This window comes from Salmo trutta, chromosome 10 (assembly GCF_901001165.1).
Source record: "Salmo trutta chromosome 10, fSalTru1.1, whole genome shotgun sequence".
NCBI lineage: Eukaryota > Metazoa > Chordata > Actinopteri > Salmoniformes > Salmonidae > Salmo > Salmo trutta.
In genome coordinates, this window is record NC_042966.1 from 17,003,232 (window position 1) to 17,023,934 (window position 20,703).

A 20,703-nucleotide genomic window follows, 5' to 3' on the forward strand; every position below is an offset into this window, starting at 1 on the left:
CTAGCTCTGGAACAGTTGGAGGTCGCTGAGGAGAGAATTGAGAACCACTGATTTAGTCAACTCAATTGACACGAGGCCATACAGTACATGAGTCTTTCACAAATACTGTCAATGCCCATAGTCATAGTTATCACATAATCGGGCTGATAGGGTTCTTTGTGTCATTATAATTCCACATAGAACATCACCCTTCCCAAATAACTATTTTGAGGAGTCCTATTTTCTTTCTGTGTATCAACCCTATGAGCTTCTACTGCACAGAACCCTCACACGACTTAGATCACACATTTCTGCAATGGCACACAGAGAGAGAGAGAGAGAGAGAGAGAGAGAGAGAGAGAGAGAGAGAGAGAGAGAGAGAGAGAGAGAGAGAGAGAGAGCGAGAGAGAGCGAGAGAGAAAGAAAGAAAGAAAGAAATAAAGAGAGTCCTATGTGCCTGCCTGGATGCTATGAGTGCCAGGGCTTCGGCTTTCCCCTTCATCCCCTGGGGTCTCTCCTCTCCTCACCACCCACCAGATAAATAAACTCCAGGACAGGACCCATGAGGAGTATGTGTGGGCGTCATCTTCTCCGATCTACTATTTTAAGACGCATCATGAAGACAAGATTTTGGAACAATGTTATTTTTCTCCCTCTATTCCTTCCTCTCATCTTGTACTGAAGTTCGTCAGACAAAGGCAACAAGAGAAGAGGCAGCACAACAAAGAGGTGTTTTCGTTATTCGTTGTATACAATAGTGATTACATGTTGACTGAGCTCTCAGGATAAAGCTCTAATGAGTTTGCTGTCTCCGACAAGGTGTTAGCAGAATATCTTAGCTGTGTTTATCAGTTACACCCCTGCACAAACTGTCTGTGTGGAGGCTTGTCTTTTCATGAAGTACACAGAAGTGTTTTTTTAATGACTTACTTTGTAATGCCACTTAGACTGTGGTTACTTTAGGATTTGTTTTGTTAGCTGTTAAGATGTTCTGAGGTAGACTTACACACATGCACTTTCACAAATACTCTCTCTCACACACACACACATGCACCTCTTTGCCAGCAAGACTTGAGGAATACAAATTTGGGGTATTTTCTCTGCGGTAGATTTGTGGTACAGATGGAGCCTTGTTTCTGACAGACAAGTTATGTACAATACTCCATCCCTGTGCTGGGTTGTCTCTCACACACTGTCTCCTACATCTGCCCCTGCTGCTCCCGTCTCAGAATGATGAGTAGTCCGACACCACTCCCACAGCCCCACACTCCTACTGAATCGTAATAGAATTGTGAGAACTATCAGGAATGGCTTCCAGTGTGTGTGTGCGTGTGTGTGCGTGTGCATGTGTGTGTGACACAGCAGGAACAGATGGTATTTGGGAAGGGGATCCACAGTGCCAGACTCAATGCTGCCCTGGTGGCAATGCCATCTCCATGACACACACACACAAACCCTTGCACTGTGGCACTACCATCTCCCTGGCACAGCCTGGTCGTAATAAGGTGATAATGGATGCCACTCGACACCTACAACCTGTCACTCAGCCAACACACACACACACACACACACACATCTGTACTTACGTTCTAGTTTCTGTAACACTGTTTTTAAAGAGTAATGTATTCAGAATCATGTTTAAGCTAGCTGCTGTCCTTCTCTCTGTCATATCTCATCTCGCCCATTACAGATGAAATTCATCAGGAAAAGTCTGGAAAAGTCACAAGTTTAGTCAGAGTCCACACTAGAATACCACTTAGAATGCATAGATGGTAACATTAGCTTCATTGTTTCAGAATAAGCAGTATGCTGAATAGTAAGTGGGTATATTGAAATAGCTCCAAAATGCAAAAATTATGGACAATATTCTATGCACTGGCTTAAGGTAATTATATTTTATATGACCACATTAATCACAGACTCAGGTGTGTATAATATACAGTATTGTGTGTATACTGTAATATATTCTCTATTCCGATATATATAATCAATATCTGCTTTCTGATTCACATCGAATGACTCAGTGTGTTGGTTGATGTTAGTCCAATGTTCAAAGACCTGTAATAGCTCTCTGTCTTTGTGCTTGAAACCAAGGCATTAAAACTTTTCCCGCTACTCTCATTCTGAACACACAAGCCCGTCTCCATGAATAGCATCAAATATTTATCCTGCATGGTACCTGCATGGTACCTGCCATATCAAAGCTATTTGCTTCCTTTGTCTTTTCATGCACCCGAGGTAAGCAAGAGTTAGGAAGAACATCTGAGCATTTCTTTTGAAGTGCATCATTCTACTCCGTAAAAAAGCGGGACGGCACTGTTCATCTGAAGTGCTTTTCCTGATTGGTATGCGTAACAATTACGCATTGGTTCAACCTATTCTATTACATTTTTCTGAAATCAAATCATGACAGATCAAAGTGTTTTTTTTTTATTGAATGAAAGCCTCTAAATTGCTTTTAACACGTCATTTCCATTCGCATAGCAGTGGATGCAATTTAGCGGCAGCAGCCAATCAAAAGAGTTGGAGGCATGGCCTACTGGGGGGGTGTGGCTTTCAGTTAGTTATTTTTGGCCAACCTAAATCCAGGTAATGTTTTTTGTTATTTTTAAGAATGTATGTTCACTGCAAGCACCGAATCATAAATGATATTTGCATAAGTGCTGTGATACTAAAGAGGCAGGAAACATTTCCATTGAAGAGATGGTCACCATTTGGGTAAAATATTGTAACCAGTTAATGGGAAAGTTCTATGTAAAAAAAAGTGTTTGGAGTCATTATTTAATGTAATGGAACCACTTTACTACCTTGATTAACAGGGAATTGATTGAATTGCTTCTAACCTAATTGAAGAAATGTGGATAGGTAATTCCAAAGTGAAAAATCTACTTGGTACAACATGAGAAAATGGGTTGAGTGTATATATATTTGTTTGTATTTGTTATATATTAGGGATATGTTGGAACTTCAAATATAGGTTTGTTAATAATCAAATATAACAGTCGGCATTGAATCATATATTTAGTTTCAACAAATGTAGTTTTTGTAGTTATTTTTTTCAAATGAGAAAAATAAACTAATTGACTTACCAGTTGATGGAAATTTTTTAGGTTGATTTTTATATTTTATATTTTTCTCTCCATAACTTTCCCCCTTAGAAGAACTTCACTCTGACTGTCTGTAGTTTGGAATAGAACTAAACTCTGCTGTTCTGATTCTAAAATGGAACTGTACAGTATATGATTATAACCCACTGTTTTCGAAGTGAGACTATAGTATTATCCTCAACCTCTCTCGTTCTTATGTCGCCGGGTTCCATATTTGATTTCAAACAGTGGTAGAGACAGCTCATATACCATGCTGGTTGTCTGAGTGCTGTATGCCGTCTTTTATCAGGCTGACAAAGACAGTGATGACAAAGGCGGGGGGAGGGTCTGAATCACTACCTGGAGCCTCAAGAGGCTTAGGTGAGATGATGGTGGCGTCTAATCCGACCACCATTAGGTAGTGAAGAGGTGGAAGGGGGAGGAGAGGAGACACTGAGTCAGACACTGATCATGACTCAACCACTCTGAGATGTCTGTGAGGGAGCGAGAGAGAGAGGAGGGGATGAGAGAGAGTAGAAATAGAGAGGCAAGCAGAGGGTAGGAGGCTGAAAGAGAGAGAAAGTAGATGCAGAGAGAAGTAGAAGAGAGAGAGAGAGTATATAGAGAGGGGATGGGAGGGAAAGAAAGAAAGGAAGAGTAGATGAGAAGAAAGGGAATGGGAGTAGCGGAGAGAAAGAGGTGGTTAGAGTGAGTGAGATACAAAATGGCACAGACAGAGAGCTGTTACAATCTTCCCTGTCCCTCATTACAAGTAGTGTGTTATCTCTCTTTCAGCCTGCATTCTAACAGGTGAGCCACTCATCGTATCAGAGAGTAGGCTGTTTATCCAGTCATTTTAGAAGATAGTATCTAGTGGCATAGGGTGGTCCAGTGGTCTCTGGAACAGACAGCATTGGTTTAAATCTGTCTCACCGCTATTTCAGCAACTCTTTCCTCTATCTTTCCCCCCTGTCCTATCCAATAACCCAAAAATACTTGAGGAGTGGGACTGCCCCACTCCTTCAAAAAAGAATATCTAGAAGTTTTACAAGTTTTGGGCATCAAGATGGAATGTCATCTTGATTGTTAGGATGAGGAAACACTTCCAAACTCGTTTAATCTTAAAACTCCTACACATCAAAACCACTCTGGGATAAACACTATCCTAAAAACTATCCCAAAGAACCAAACGTATGCTTCTATTTTCACAAAGATCAAACTGGTAGTTATCATAAAAAAATGTGTCATGATTTAAAAAAAGATCTGGCCACTGTTTGACCACTTTTTTTATCTTGGTTTTATGTCATCGCATTGAAGCCCTTTGGAGCTGCGTTTACAAGCCCTTTTTTCAGCAGCCAACAATTTCGAGAATTACTTTATGAAGGGCATGCGTGCTATCAACTCTCTGGGTTTTGGAAAGCTTATCAAAGTTTATTGGTCACATACACAGATTTCCAGATGTCATCGATGGTGCTGCGAAATTCTTATTTTTCTAACTCCTTAAGTGCAGTAATATCTAGGAATACAATAACAATGCATACATCATCCAAAAGTTATTTTTTTTATAAGAAATTGAAAGGTATCGAAAGCATTCAACAGGGATGCTGGCCCTATGTTTATTCCAATGCTTCCCACAGTTGTGTCAAGTTGGCTGGATGTCCTTTGGGTGGTGAACCATTCTTGATACACACGGGAAACTGTTGAGTGTGAAAACCCCAGCAGCGTTGCAGTTCTTGACACACTTAAACCGGTGCAACTGGCACCTACTACCATACTGCCCATTCAAAGGCACTTCAATATTTTGTCTTGACCATTCACCCTCCTGAATGGCACACACACAATACATGTCTCAGTTGTCTCAAGGCTTAAAAATCCTTCTTTAACCTGTCTCCTCCCCTTCATCTACACTGATTGAAGTGGGTTTAAAGGTGCTCTATGCAGAAATTGCTCCACCATCTCTAATAGTTTGCCTAATTTCAGTTTATGTGATATAAAGCAAGTGTAGTGTAAAAAAACATTGTACCATCTAAACCACTAAATATATTTTCCATAACAAAAAATATATGTATTTTCAACTGTGTGAAGCTAGTGTACAAAACTGAAAGTAAAAGACGCAAAAACAAAACTTATGACCTGGAAGCATGGAAGTAGTTCACGTAGGACAGATCTACCACTTTTTAGACTTACTTTCAATAAGAATGACTGATCTATAACTCACATTTCTATATGAATTTGGCCAGGTCACCCAAAAATGTATATATTGCAGCTTTAACAAGTGACATCAATAAGGGATAATAGCTTTCACCTGGATTCACCTGGTCAGTCTGTGTCATGGAAAGAGGTGTTCCTAATGTTTTGTACACTCAGTGTATGAATAGAAAAGGTGTGTACAACACTAATTATGACTAGAATACAGTATATACAGATGAAGTCGGAAGTTTACATACACCTGAGCCAAATACATTTAAACTCAGTTTTTCACAATTCCTGACATTTAATCCAAGTAAAAATTTCCTGTCTGTGTTGGAGCTAGGAACACAAGCATTTCTCTACACCCGCAATAACATCTGCTAAATATGTGTATGTGACCAATGATTTGATTTGATTGAATTATTACAGTTCGGTTCTATCATTGGTTTTAACAGTTGTTTTTATGGTTAAGACAAATGAAAGCAGTTTGCATCCATGTCTACTATAGTTTATCACACATACAGTAATATGGCTTGGTAAATTACCCTACACCGTAGCATGGGTCTTTAAAGACATGTCATACAGTGGCTTGCGAAAGTATTCACCCCCTTGGCATTTTTACTATTTTGTTGCCTTACAACCTGGAACTAACCTGGGGGTTTGTATCATTTGATTTACACAACATGCCTACCTCTTTGAAGATGCAAAATATTTATTATTGTGAAACAAACATTTACATTTACATTTAAGTAATTTAGCAGACGCTCTTATCCAGAGCGACTTACAAATTGGTGCATTCACCTTAAGATATCCAGTGGAACAACCACTTTACAATAGTGCATCTAAATCTTTCGGGGGGGTAGAAGGATTACTTTATCCTATCCCAGGTATTCCTTAAAGAGGTGGGGTTTCAGGTGTCTCCGGAAGGTGGTGATTGACTCCGCTGTCCTGGCGTCGTGAGGGAGCTTGTTCCACCATTGGGGTGCCAGAGCAGCGAACAGTTTTGACTGGGCTGAGCGGGAGCTGTGCTTCCTCAGAGGTAGGGAGGCGAGCAGGCCAGAGGTGGATGAACGCAGTGCCCTTGTTTGGGTGTAGGGCCTGATCAGAGCCTGAAGGTACGGAGGTGCCGTTCCCCTCACAGCTCCGTAGGCAAGCAGCATGGACTTGTAGCGGATGCGAGCTTCAACTGGAAGCCAGTGGAGAGAGCAGAGGAGCGGGGTGACGTGAGAGAACTTGGGAAGGTTGAACACCAGATGGGCTGCGGCGTTCTGGATGAGTTGTAGGGGTTTAATGGCACAGGCAGGGAGCCCAGCCAACAGCGAGTTGCAGTAATCCAGACGGGAGATTACAAGTGCCTGGACTAGGACCTGCGCCGCTTCCTGTGTGAGGCAGGGTCGTACTCTGCGAATGTTGTAGAGCATGAACCTACAGGATCGGGTCACCGCCTTGATGTTAGTGGAGAACGACAGTGTGTTGTCCAGGGTCACGCCAAGGTTCTTAGCACTCTGGGAGGAGGACACAAGGGAGTTGTCAACCGTGATGGCGAGATCATGGAATGGGCAGTCCTTCCCTGGGAGGAGGAGCAGCTCCGTTTTGCCGAGGTTCAGCTTGAGGTGGTGAGCCGTCATCCACACTGATATGTCTGCCAGACATGCAGAGATGTGATTCGCCACCTGGTTATCAGAAGGGGGAAAGGAGAAGATTAATTGTGTGTCGTCTGCGTAGCAATGATAGGAGAGACCATGTGAGGATATGACCGAGCCAAGTGACTTGGTGTATAGTGAGAATAGGAGAGGGCCTAGAACAGAGCCCTGGGGGACACCAGTGGTGAGAGCACGTGGTGCGGAGACAGATTCTCGCCACGCCACCTGGTAGGTGCGACCTGTCAGGTAGGACGCAATCCAAGCGTGGGCCGCGCCGGAGATGCCCAGCTCGGAGAGGGTGGAGAGGAGGATCTGATGGTTCACGGTATCAAAGGCAGCAGATAGGTCTAGAAGGATGAGAGCAGAGGAGAGAGAGTTAGCTTTAGCAGTGCGGAGAGCCTCCGTGACACAGAGAAGAGCAGTCTCAGTTGAATGCCCAGTCTTGAAACCTGACTGATTAGGATCAAGAAGGCGTAGCAGTTCAGACGTCCTGTCGTGTCCCGTGTATATATATATATATTTACATATTTTTTCTTCACTTATCTTTTTACATTTTTTTTAATTCTAAATACTCAACCTCAAAGCACTCTCCTGCAACCCGCCTCATCAATTAAAAAAAAAAAAAGAAAGTATTATTTACCTCATCTGAATTCCACGACAGAAGCTAGCCAGAGGTTAGCCATTTTCACTGGCTAACGTTGAAGTTCAGCTAGCTACGGTTAGCTGTCCTCAGCTATCCATTAGCTCGAAAAGCTATCGCCAGTTTTTGTACAGCGCGACTCAGACCAGAGCATATCGGACCTATTCTCTCTCCTTTCCTCGATTTCTACCGCAGGCTCTGGACATTTACACCTGGATCTTGCAGCTAACTAGCTGCTACCTGAGTGACTATTGGCAACGTCGGTCTCGGAATTAACACACACTATTACGGAGCTAGCTAGCTAGCCAGCTGAAGAATTCCGTCAGCCACTCGTGGGCTATTCCTGAGCTAGCCAGCTGAAGTGTCTCCTGGGCTACAACTCACCTATCCTGACCCGTTTTACTGCCGATGCAGAGCCCCATTGGGTCTTCACGACTGGATCACCGACGTTATCTGCCCGAGGGAGTTGTCCAACTGGCCCCTCCGTCGCGACGTAACCTGATCGCCCATCTGCGGCCAGCTAATCGTTAGCTGTCTTTTCGGCTGCGATCTGAATAGGTCTGTCGGACACTTTTCTTGGGCCACTATAACTAACTATTTTGCCAACTTGGACAGGTCCCCCCTTCCACACGGAACCCCACTAACCCACAGACGGAAACGCACGAGGCGGCTAAAAACAGACCTCCCTCCCATCTTCCACCAGCTTGCTACCTATGGCCCGGCTAGCTGTCTGAATCTCACTGGACCCTTATGATCACTCTGCTAAGCATGCCTCTCCTTAATGTCAATATGCCTTGTCCATTGCTGTTCTGGTTAGTGTTTATTGGCTTATTTCACTGTAGAGCCTCTAGCCCTGCTCATTATACCTTATCCAACCTCTCAGTTCCTCCACCCACACATGCTATGACATCTTCTGGTTTCAATGATGTTTCTAGAGACAATATCTCTCTCATAATCACTAAATGCCTAGGTTTACCTCCTCTGTACTCACATCCCACCATACCTTTGTCTGTACATTATACCTTGAAGCTATTTTATCGCCCCCAGATACCTGCTCCTTTTTCTCTCTATTCTGGACGTCACAGACGACCAATTCTTATAGCTTTTAGCCGTACCCTCATACTTATTCTTCTCTGCTCCGCTGGGGATGTAGAGGTGAATCCAGGCCCTGCAGTGCCTGGCTACACACCTACTCCCCAGGCGCTCTCTTTTGATGACTTCTGTAACCGTAATAGCCTTGGTTTCATGCATGTTAACATTAGAAGCCTCCTCCCTAAGTTTGTTTTATTCACTGCTTTAGCACACTCTGCCAACCCGGATGTCCTAGCTGTGTCTGAATCTTGGCTTAGGAAGTCCACCAAAAATTGTGAAATCTTCATCCCTAACTACAACGTTTTCAGACAAGATAGAACGACCAAAGGGGGCGGTGTTGCAATCTACTGCAGAGATAGCTTGCAGAGTTCTGTCCTGCTATCCAGGTCTGTACCCAAACAATTTGAACTTCTACTTTTAAAAATCCACCTCTCCAAAAACAAGTCTCTCACCGTTGCCGCCTGCTATAGACCCCCCTCGGCCCCTAGCTGTGCTCTGGACACCATATGTGAACTGATTGCCCCCCATCTATCTTCAGAGCTCGTGCTACTAGGCGACCTAAACTGGGACATGCTTAACACCCCAGCCATTCTACAATCCAAGCTTGATGCCCTCAATCTCACACAAATTATTAATGAACCCACCAGGTACAACCCCAAAGCCGCAAACACTGGCACCCTCATAGATATCATCCTAACCAATGTGCCCTCTAATTACACCTCTGCTGTTTTCAACGAAGATCTCAGCGATCACTGCCTCATTGCCTGCACCCGTAATGGGTCAGCGGTCAAACGACCTCCACTCATCACTGTCAAACGCTCCCTGAAACATTTCAACGAGCAAGCCTTTCTAATCGACCTGGCCCTGGTATCCTGGAAGGATATTGACCTCATCCCGTCAGTAGAGGATGCCTGGTTATTTTTTTAAAATGCCTTCCTCTCCATCTTAAATAAGCATGCCCCTTTCAAGAAATTTAGAACCAGGAACAGATATAGCCCTTGGTTCTCCCCAGACCTGACTGCCCTTAACCAACACAAAAATATCCTGTGGCGTTCTGCATTAGCATCGAACTGCCCCCGCGATATGCAACTTTTTAGGGAAGTTAGAAACCAATACACACAGGCAGTTAGAAACGCCAAGGCTAGCTTTTTCAAACAGAAATTTGCTTTGTGCAACTCCAACTCTAAAAAGTTCTGGGACATTGTAAAGTCCATGGAGAATAAGAACACCTCCTCCCAACTGCCCACTGCACTGAGGATAGGAAACTCTGTCACCACCGATAAGCCCACTATAATTGAGAATTTCAATAAGCATTTTTCTACGGCTGGCCATGCTTTCCACCTAACTACCCCTACTGCATTCAACAGCACTGCACCCCCCACAGCTACTCGCCCAAGCCTCCCCCATTTCTCCTTCTCCCAAATCCATTCAGCTGATGTTCTGAAAGAGCTGCAAAATCTGGACCCCTACAAATCAGCTGGGCTTGACAATCTGGACCCTTTCTTTCTAAAATTATCTGCCGAAATTATTGCAACCCCTATTACTAGCCTGTTCAACCTCTCTTTCGTGTCGTCTGAGATTCCCACAGATTGGAAAGCAGCTGCTGTCATCCCCCTCTTCAAAGGAGGTGACACTCTTGACCCAAATTGCTACAGACCTATATCCATCCTACCCTGCCTTTCTAAGGTCTTCGAAAGCCAAGTCAACAAACAGATTACCGACTATTTTGAATCCCACCGCACCCTCTCCGCTATGCAGTCTGGTTTCAGAGCTGGTCATGGGTGCACCTCAGCCACGCTCAAGGTCCTAAACGACATCGTAACCGCCATCGATAAGAAACATTACTGTGCTGCCGTATTCATTGACCTGGCCAAAGCTTTTGACTCTGTTAATCACCACATCCTCATCGGCAGACTTAGTAGCCTTGGTTTCTCAAACGATTGCGTCGCCTGGTTCACCAACTACTTCTCTGACAGAGTTCAGTGTGTCAAATCGGAGGGCCTACTGTCTGGACCTCTGGCAGTCTCTATGGGGGTACCACAGGGTTCAATTCTTGGGCCAACTCTTTTCTCTGTATACATAAATGATGTCGCTCTTGCTGCTGGTGAATCTCTGATCCACCTCTACGCAGACGACACCATTCTGTATACTTCTGGCCCTTCTTTGGACACTGTGTTAACAACCCTCCAGACGAGCTTCAATGCCATTCAACTCTCCTTCCGTGGTCTCCAACTGCTCCTAAACACAAGTAAAACTAAATGCATGCTCTTCAACCGATCGCTGCCTGCACCTGCCCGCCCATCCAGCATAACTTCTCTGGACGGTTCTAACTTAGAATTTGTGGACAACTACAAATACCTAGGTGTCTGGTTAGACTGTAAACTCTCCTTCCAGACTCACATCAATCATCTCCAATCCAAAGTGAAATCTAGAATTGGCTTCCTATTTCGCAACAAAGCATCCTTCACTCATGCTGCCAAACATACCCTCGTAAAACTGACCATCCTACCAATCCTCGACTTCGGCGATGTCATTTACAAAATAGCCTCCAATACCCTACTCAACAAGCTGGATGCAGTCTATCACAGTGCCATCCGTTTTGTCACCAAAGCCCCATATACAACCCACCACTGCGACCTGTATGCTCTCGTTGGCTGGCCTTCACTTCATAATCGTCGCCAAACACATTGGCTCCAGGTCATCTACAAGACCCTGCTAGGTAAAGTCCCCCCTTATCTCCGCTCACTGGTCACCATAGCAGCACCCACCTGTAGCACGCGCTCCAGCAGGTATATCTCTCTGGTCACCCCTAAAGCCAACTCCTCCTTTGGTCGTCTCTCCTTCCAGTTCTCAGCTGCCAATGACTGGAACGAACTACAAAAATCTCTAAAACTGGAAACACTTATCTCCCTCACTAGCTTTAAGCACCAGCTGTCAGAGCAGCTCACAGATCTCTGCACCTGTACATAGCCCATCTTTAATTGAGCCCAATCTACTACCTTTTCCCCTACTGTATTTATTTATTTTATTTATTTTGCTCCTTTGCACCATATTATTTATATTTTAACTTTTAACTTTCTTCAAACTACAAATCTACCATTCCAGTGTTTTTCTTGCCATACTTTATTTACTTTGCCACCATGGCATTTTTTTGCCTTTACCTCCATTATCTCACATCATTTGCTCACATTGTATATAGTCTTATTTTTTTCTACTGCATCATTGATTGTATGTTGTTTTACTCCATGTGTAACTCTGTGCTTTTGTATGTTGTCGAACTGCTTTGCTTTATCTTGGCCAGGTCGCAATTGTAAATGAGAAGTTGTTCTCAACTTGCCTACCTGGTTAAATAAAGGTGAAATAAAAATAAAATAAAATAAAAAAGAAGGTCATTCTGAGAGAGATAGCAGGAGAGCTGGCCAAGGACGGCACGTTCAAGAGTTTTGGAGAGAAAAGAAAGAAGGGATACTGGTCTGTAGTTGTTGATATCGGAGGGATCGAGTGTAGGTTTTTTCAGAAGGAGTGCAACTCTCGCTCTCTTGAAGACGGAAGGAACGTAGCCAGCGGTCAAGGATGAGTTGATGAGCGAGGTGAGGTAGGGGAGAAGGTCTCCGGAAATGGTCTGGAGAAGAGAGGAGGGGATAGGGTCAAGTGGGCAGGTTGTTGGGCGGCCGGCCGTCACGAGACGCGAGATTTCATCTGGAGAGAGAGGGGAGAAAGAGGTCAAAGCACAGGATAGGGCAGTGTGAGCAGGACCAGCGGTGTCGTTTGGCTTAGCAAACGAGGATCGGATGTAATCAGCCTTCTTTTCAAACAAGAAATAAGACAAAAAAAGGAAAACTTGAGCGTGCATAACTATTCACCTCCTCAAAGTCAATACTTTGTAGAGCCACCTTTTGCAGCAGTTACAGCTGCAAGTCTCTTGGGGTATGTCTCTATAAACTTGGCCTAGCCACTGGGATTTTTGCCCATTCTTCAAGGCAAAACTGCTCCAGCTCCTTCAAGTTGGATGGGTTCCGCTGGTGTACAGCAATCTTTAAGTCCTACCACAAATTCTCAATTGGATTGAGGTCTGGCTTTGGCTAGGCCATTCCAAGACATTTAAATGTTTCCCCTTAAACCACTCGAGTGTTGCTTTAGCAGTATGCTTAGGGTCATTGTCCTGCTGGAAGGTGAACCTCTGTCCCAGTCTCAAATCTCTGGAAGACTGAAACAGGTTTCCCTCAAGAATTTCCCTGTATTTAGCGCCATCCATCATTCCTTCAATTCTGACCAGTTTCCCAGTCCCTGCCGATGAAAAACATCCCCACAGCATGATGCTGCCACCACTATGCTTCACTGTGGGGCTGCTGTTCTCGGGGTGATGAGAGGTGTTGGGTTTGCGCAGACATAGCATTTTCATTGATGGACAAAAAGCTCAATCTGACCAGAGTACCTTCTTCCATATGTTTGGGGAGTCTCCCACATTCCTTTTGGCGAACACCAAACGTGTTCGCTTAGGTTTTATTTAAGCAATGGCTTTTTTCTGGCCACTCTTCCTGTGGTCCTATGGACAGATACTCCAATCCCCTCTGTGGAGCTTTGCAGCTCTTCCAGGGTTATCTTTGGTCTTTTTGTTGCCTCTCTGATTAATGTCCTCCTTGCCTGGTCTGTGAGTTTTGGTGGGCAGACCTCTCTTGGCAGGTTTGTTGTGGTGCCATATTATTTAAAAAAAAATTATAATGGATTTAATGGTGCTTCATGGGATGTTCAAAGTTTCTGATATTTTTTTATAACCCAACCCTGATCTGTACTTCTCCACCACTTTGTCCCTGACCTGTTTGGGGAGCTCCTTGGTCTTCATGGTGCCGCTTGCTTGATGGTGCCCCTTGCTTAGTGGTGTTGCAGACTCTGGGGCCTTTCAGAACAGGTGTATATCTACTGAGATCATGTGACAAATCCTGTGACACTTAGATTGCACACAGGTGGACTTTATTTAACTAATTATGTGACTTCTGAAGGTAATTGGTTGCACCAGATCTTATTTAGGGGCTTCATAGCAAAGGGGGTGAATTCAACTTTTCAGTTATTAAAAAAAAAAAAAAAATTGAAACAAGTAATTTTTTCCATTTCACTTCACCAATTTGGACTATTTTGTGTATGTCCATTACATGAAATCCAAATAAAAATCAATTTAAATTACAGGTTGTAATGCAACAAAATAGGAAAAACGCCAAGGGGGATGAATACTTTTGTAAGGCACTGTAGTTAACTCTCCCTGACTTGTTATTTGGCTTTTATTCGTTTTCATTTAGCCACATTTAATTTTGTCATTTTGACATGTTGTCACAGCGTTGTAAAGGGATCAGAGGCTTTGTGTCACGATTCTGTGTCATCCCCAGGCCCCAACCCTGTGGTTTTGAGGGACAGGAATATTTTGGTGGGTGTTGGAAACTAATTTGACAATTCAGAGGAGTCATCCATGTCTTCATCCCTGTCTCTCCACTTTTCTACGACCCACAATGTTGCATGATATTTATTTTGCCAGTGGCTGGTTTATTTCTCTCTTGCCTCTCACTCACTCTCTTTCTCTCTCTGATTCTCCTTCTCTCTTTTCCCTACTCTCTTTTCTTTCTCTAGATCACTGTCTGTCTCCCCCCTCTTTCTCGCTCTCTCCCCACTTTCTCTCTCTCTCTTCCTCTCCCCAATTTCACTCTCTCCCTTCCTCTTTCTCTCCATCTCCCCCCTCTTTCTCTCTCTCTCCCCCTCTCTCTCCCTCCCTCCCTCCCTCTGCCTCCATTTCACTCACTACATAAAAAAAATTCTCCAATCTTTTAATTTAATCAGATGTGTTATGGTTTTTCCTTGATGCATCACTCACCACTTGATACCAGAAACAATAGTAAAGCCTCCTCATGATTGCTGGAAAACTGCAAGGTGTACTAATCACAAGCTGAGACCTTTCAACTTTCTTTTTTTTAACATGTATTAACCTAATGATACATGACGTGTATTGTACATGGAAAAACTATATGAATAGTAATACCATCGTTCTATCATTGTCGCTATGGATACGAGCGCCTGCTAAATTACTAAAATGTAAATGTGATGTAAATGTAGGATTTAATATCATTAAAACTCAGAATGCCGGAATTCCATAACTACTAGAATGGCCATGACGGTCATTCTGACAGTTGATATTTCAATTGTATAAATATTCCATAATAAATAATAAATTGCTGAATTAATGCATTTATTATGTTAAAATAGGTAATAAGAATACCTCAGGACACCAAATGTAAATTGTAATCAGTCAGAAAATGTATTGGTTGATCCAGAAGCGCATAGACTGTAAATACTAAAATAAGATGATAGTGTATTTTCTGACTGGAAGACAACAGTTGCCTGCCCAGCTACTGGCCCATCCAACCTACACTTAAACTATATTGAAACTAGTTTCACATGTAATAATAATAATAATAATAAATGTGGCCTAAAGACATGATTAAATTGACAATAGTCTGATGGGTGACAATATTATAAATTGTAAAATAGAGAATGAAGAGACTGATGACCTGCTCACCAGCATAGCGTAAATTGACAAAGTAGGGAACAGTGCTTACCGAATAGCACTTCTTCCATATCATTGTAGAGAGGTCCATGCAGGCCATTCTTTTTGAATACTATACCTTATCAGAAAGAGCAGATTCAAAGGTTTCTAATGAACCTACTTTTGGCAAACAACTGTACAGATTGCATGAATGGGCTTTGTTTCAAAATATAACTTTTTCCTAGAATAACCTTGGCTCCATGCATTCCTCATGTGAGTAGGCTACTGGTGACAATCACTCAAAACATGCGATTCTGTTCTTTTGAAATAAATCGCCCGATATCATGTTTTAAGGCCTTCCTAAAATAAATATGAATGGATTTATTTGTGATTGTGTATATGAACACCATGAAGGCAGAGAGCATCATAATGAATCAAAACAACTTTAAATGTGTAACTACTCTGACATTTTTATAGTCATGTCCCCCTCGTCCTTGAATTTTTCTTAATAAGTCTATAGAATCATTGATAGAATCTTAATATCACAAACAGAACTGGAGTTATAATCAATTTAAGGGGGGCATGTCATTTTTTTATGGGTATCCCTGACCTACTCCACACATACAGTATAACACTGGGGCTCCGAGTGGCGCAGCGGTCTAAGGCACTGCATTGCAGTGCTAGAGGCATCACTACAGACCCTGGTTCGATACCGAATGATGAAATGGATCATGACATATCTTCTGATTCATTCTAAACGGCTTTCCATATCTGGGAAAGGATCCATATCGGGCAGCAGGTAACCGAGTGTTGGATCATGTTTCGGATCAGATGGCACTGCTGTACTAGGAGAAAGGAGGAACTCAGCGCTGGCCTGTTGCTATGTTCTACACAGTGGTGGGTACCTATGGATGCCAAGGGAAGACATTGTTGCCGTAGCATTGAATGCAAGGGAAGCCAGCGAGCATTTAAAATAAAATAATAGCCAATCAGCGTTGAGCTAAACTGAACGAGCTCAACTGTGAATGGTCCTGGCACACCAAAAAAAAGGGTTAAGGGAAGCCAGTTTGGATTTGGCTTCACACCAATCACATGACATCAAAAGCAGAACGTTTACTTAATTCTCTGTACTGGCCAATGATTAAAGCGGCAATTCTGATCCAACCATAAATTCATACATTGTGCCCCTGGCCTGAGAGGATGGAGTTCAATGTGTAGCTAGATGTAGTAGGCTAATGCTAACTAACTGGCCTGGAACATCGTTGCCCATAAAGGAAGTTAGGCTAGTGAGCAAGCATTTTAGCCAGGTACAACAAAAACTAAAAGTGTGTCATTGGAATTTCTCTACAAGTGGGGTAGGTCAACATGTTTTTCTACTCGCAAGCACACACACACACACACAAATCAATACCATGGACAGCCACATCATATTTAGTTTACGTTGATTGGACTAAATCATTTTTTGGTATCTTTTAGTTGTCACTGTATTGAACTAAGCATAGGTGATTTGATGATGTTGAAATGTTGAAGTGAAAATGGTGCTGGAATAGTAGAGGCAGCACCTGTTTTCTTTTCGACTTGCGGTAACTCTCCATGGTTGTATATCAATGGTTTTTTAGGTCATGTAACTGTTTGCTGCTTTCCAGTTTTGTGATGAAACAAAAGTGTGGTTGAATTTATTCTGTCACTATGTCTTCTTATTATCTCGACCTTAGACCTATATATCAGAGTTGCAAGGCATATGCATTAACAGGTTGTAGAGCGAACAACGCAATTATCACAACACAGGTGGTAATATGGCTTTTTTTCTGGCTTGGCTTCCCCAATGATTTTAACCATGCACCGCTACTGGTTCTACAACATGCTTGACTTGGTTGCTATCAACGCACACCATTGGAGGCTCCTCAGAGGAGGAAAGGGAGGACCATCCTCAGTGAATTTTATAGAAATAGTGAAACATAAAAAAGTTAGCATTTTTAGATAAACTGTCACCAAATAATTGATTAAAACACACTGAAGATCTACAGTAGCCTCAGCAGCACTCTGTGGTGTAGAACCATGGTGTAGCTGGAGGACAGCTAGCTTCTGTCCTCCTCTGGGTACAGTGATTTCAATACAAAACCTAGGAGGCTCATGGTTCTCACCCCCTTCCATAGACTTACACAGTAATTATGACAATTCCTCCAACCTATCAGAGCACTTGCAGCATAACTGACATGTTGTCTACCCAATCAAAGGATCAGAGAAAAAAATCTAGTACTGAAAGCATAAGCTACAGCTAGCTAGCACTGCAGTGAATAAAATGTGTTGAGTAGTTGACTCAAAGAGAGAAAGACAATAGTTGAACAGTTTTGAACAAATTAATTTCTTCCAAAATTAAGGAGACGCGCGCGAGAGAGAGGGAGAGCTAGCTATACGTAGAATATATTTTTTTCACTTACTTAGCTATTGTCAAATGCAGCTAGCTAGTTTAGCCTACTCAAACACCTGGCTCAAACAGAGAGGGATGCTATGTTAGCTAGTTGGCTATGGCTATCCAACACTTGAACTGTTCCAAGTCAGGGTAAGCTTTTGGTTTTATTAATTTATTGCCACCGGGGCCAGCCAGTGTAACTGCTAAACTGATTGCTGCTGACTACATTGTACTGCATGATTGTAGCGGTAAACGCGTTAGTTCTAGTAGCTATGTTAGCTATGACGTGACAACGATGTAGGCTATGTGTAGCGGTTAGCGGTCATGATAGGAAGGTTTTGCTTGGAAAGGTTTTTTCCAAGGGAAAAGGTGAAAGAAGGAGAGCGCATAGATAGATGCGAGAAGGAATTATATATACAACGAGTTGTTTGTGTATGTCTGGTATGAAAGTGAATTGTGTTTGCGTGTGATCAGGGGTGTGTTCATTTGGACAATTCTGTTGAAAAACGTTTCTTAAACGGAAGCAAATGGAACGAAACGGGGATAAACATGAATTTGTCCGATAGAAACTCTCGTTTGCAACTTTTAGACTAATGATTACACTCTAGATCAGCTAGATGCAGCTAAGAGTGTGCAAGGCGGTATTGAATGTGTCACTGTCTGTCACCTTGATTACAAAAAAATTCTCTCAACCTGTGCACCTACGTTGTAAACTCTTGTTCATATGGTAGGTTGTATCAACCTCGTAATGGGTACAGGGAAAATGTTAGTATCATGTAGTAGCCTAAACCTATCGATGTTACATTGAGCTGGGTGAATGGAATATGAATGACAGTCATCGGATATGCTGTAGTAGAAATAAGGCCATGTTCATAAAAAAATGATTTATCCCCCCTCATCTTAAACAGCACCTACCGCCACTGACGCACACGTGTTGTTCAAGCAATGCATAAACAACACTGTGAGCATGAGAGACTTCATCATGAGTCTGGCACACAGGCTACTTGAGCGACATATGAGGGCCAACCAAGTCAGCAGTAGCAGCAGCAAAGATTCCACGTGAGCCATTGCGCGAGCCAAATTGCGCACAGCTCCCGGGGAGGACAAACTTTAAGGTGGGCAGATGCGCTCGGGAACAGAACCCACTACACCTGTTTCAGCTGCAAGCGACTTGTTTGTTGGAAGTGTTGCAATCAAGTAAAGTGACGAAGATTTGTGGTGACTGTTAGGACAAGGGATAACAGCTAAATGAGATCCAACTGTTGCGTGAAGAGGTCACAAATAATGTGTCCAATAACTGACAATAATAGATTATTTTTGTCCACTGTCATATTGACATTTATATTAAAATGCCATTATTGTTTTTGTGTTGATTTTCACTATTATATTCTTTCAAATATTTACATTTGGTATTCTAATGTTACCTAAGACCTTCATAAACACAACCAAATGGCATTGGCACGAAGGGACCAACGAGGACAGGCTTTTCTAGTTCAATTTATTTATTTGACTGGTGGCTATTGGCCTGGCTCTGTTAAATATGTATACAGTCATTTTGACCGTGATGGCGCTTTGAGAATGAAATGCTCAGAAAGTTTTTGTCTTTTATGATATTCATCTGAAAGTACTGCTAGGGAAAATACACATATTTAGGAAAAGTCAGGGAAAGGTGGGTTCAAAGTTTTCATTAAAATGAAGTCATTGAAATTACAAAATTGAAAAGGGTTAACATATATATGTTTGTTTTTTTTACAATCACCTTCATATACACCAGCAACAATAGCCATTTTGTTAATAAGGATACAACATATGGAATTCTGGTAATCATAATAGTAGAACATATTGGATCATCTTGTATCAATATCACCATATTGTTCTGTGTTTATAGTAGACATGATTGTTCTGTTTTTCTTATTGGTCACATACGCCAAATACAGCAGGTGAAGACTTTACAGTGAAATGCTTACTTACGAGCCCATTCCGAACAATGCAGAATTTTAAAAGTAAGACAAATATTTGCTAAATAAAAAGGAAAATGGTAACACAATAAAAACAATAATGAGGCTATTGTTTTTTGCCTTTAGAAAGTATTCATACCCCTTGACTTATTCCACATTTTGTTGTGTTACAACTTGAATTCAAAATGGATTAAATTGATATTTCTTGCCATAGATTTTCAAGTAGATTTAAGTGAAAACTGTAACTCTGCGAGTCAGGAACATTCACTGTCTTCTTGGTAAACAACTCCAGTGTAGATTTAGCCTTGTGTTTTACGTTATTGTCCAGCTGAAAGGGGAAATGATCTCCCAGTGTCTGGTGGACAGCAGACTGAACCAGATTTTCGCATCACAGTGCTATAGGCGTCACTACAGACCCGCGTTCGATCCTGGGCTGTATCACAACTGGCCGTGATCGGGAGTCCCACGGGCAGCGCACAATTGGCCCAGCATCGTCCGGGTTAGGGAAGGGTTTGGCCAGGGTAGGCCGTCATTGTAAATAAGAAGTTGCTCTTAACTGACTTGCCTAGTTAAATAAAAATAAATAGTGCCTTGTTGCAAACAGGATGCACAGGCTTCCTTCTTTTCACTTTGTCAATTAGGCTAGCATTGTGGAGTAACTACAGTGTTGTTGATCCATCCTCAGTTTTCTCCTATCACAGCCATTAAACTCTGTAACTGTTCTAAAGTCACCATTGGCCCCATGGTGAAATCCCTGAGTGGTTTCCTTCCTCTCCGGCAACTTAGTTAGGAAGGACGACTGTATATTTGTTGTGACTGGGTGTATTGATACACCATCCATCGTGTAATTCATAACTTCACCATGCTCAAAGGGATATTCAATGTCTACTTTTTTATATATTTACCTATGTACCAATAGGTGCCCTTCTTTCCGAGGCACTGGATAACCTCTCTGATCTTTGTGGTTGAATTTGTGTTTGAAATTCACTGCTCGGCTGACGGACCTTACAGATAATTGTATGTGTGGGGTACAGAGATGAGGTAGTCATTCAAAATCATGTTACACACTATTATTGCACACAGATTGAGTCCATGTACACCACATCAGTCACTGGCTTCATCAATAAGTGCATCTATGACGTCGTCCCAACAGTGACTGCACGTACATACCCC

The 20,703-nt window shown here is 42.5% G+C and overlaps 1 protein-coding gene across 5 annotated transcripts in view; it reads left to right on the forward strand.

Moving 5' to 3' along the window:
* The window catches only part of ca10a (carbonic anhydrase Xa), a 321,877-nt gene that overhangs the window by 273,596 nt on the left and 27,578 nt on the right, over nt 1–20,703 (forward strand). The gene's annotated exons all lie outside the window — the stretch shown is intronic.